Source organism: Myotis brandtii, unplaced genomic scaffold, assembly GCF_000412655.1.
Source record: "Myotis brandtii unplaced genomic scaffold, ASM41265v1 scaffold1043, whole genome shotgun sequence".
Taxonomy (NCBI): domain Eukaryota; kingdom Metazoa; phylum Chordata; class Mammalia; order Chiroptera; family Vespertilionidae; genus Myotis; species Myotis brandtii.
The window spans coordinates 1,637,910-1,638,786 of NW_005353510.1; the positions used below are offsets into that span (position 1 = coordinate 1,637,910).

General features: G+C 66.0%; 1 long non-coding RNA gene across 1 annotated transcript in view; it reads left to right on the forward strand.

The window, feature by feature from the left end:
- The window catches only part of LOC102247973, a 6,096-nt gene that overhangs the window by 911 nt on the left and 4,308 nt on the right, over positions 1-877 (forward strand). The gene's annotated exons all lie outside the window — the stretch shown is intronic.

Consider the following 877-nt stretch of genomic DNA (forward strand, 5'->3'; position numbering starts at 1 on the left):
CCTCCTCCTCCTCCTCCTCCTCCTCCTCCTCCTCCTCCTCCTCCTCCTCCTCCTCCTCCTCCTCCTCCTCCTCCTCCTCCTCCTCCTCCTCCTCCTCCTCCTCCTCCTCCTCCTCCTCCTCCTCCTCCTCCTCCTCCTCCTCCTCCTCCTCCTCCTCCTCCTCCTCCTCCTCCTCCTCCTCCTCCTCCTCCTCCTCCTCCTCCTCCTCCTCCTCCTCCTCCTCCTCCTCCTCCTCCTCCTCCTCCTCCTCCTCCTCCTCCTCCTCCTCCTCCTCCAAGCCCGAGCCCCGAGAAGGGGCGCCAAGGCAGCGGACAACCGCAAGCAGAGCCCTCCCGCACCCAGCGGCCCAGCTCCCATAGAGAATCTCCCCGCCGCGCCGTCGTGGGACTGGGCCTGGTCGAAGGAGGTGCGGGTTGCCTTGCGGATAGGCCCGATACATAGAATTTTTTTTTCTGCAATCGGAGCTGCAGGGTCGCCAGCTTTTAGGACTGAGCCCCGCTCAGTCTCCAGGGTCTGAAGAGGGTAGGAGGGGGGGTGAAGTGTATCCCTGCTGGGGGCCTGTGCGTCCCCGCGGTGGGGCGGGGCTGTTTGTCAGGCATCGGCACCTCCTTTCTGCGCGGGAGGAATCGGCTGAGCGCAGCCGCCGAGACCCTGGGGCAGCGCGTTCACCTGGCCGCCTCCCTGGGGACCTCGGGACTGGGTGCAACCACCCCACAGGCGGGCAGGCGCAATGCAGTCCACGAGGAGGGGCGGCTTTCTCCCCTATCTGTCCCGGGGGAAGACAAACAGCACTGGTCACGTTCCCGCACTCCTGCCTGACATTTCACAAAACTGTTGTTGGAGGTTGGCCGTGGTGGGCTGGGCTGGAGGAGGTCCC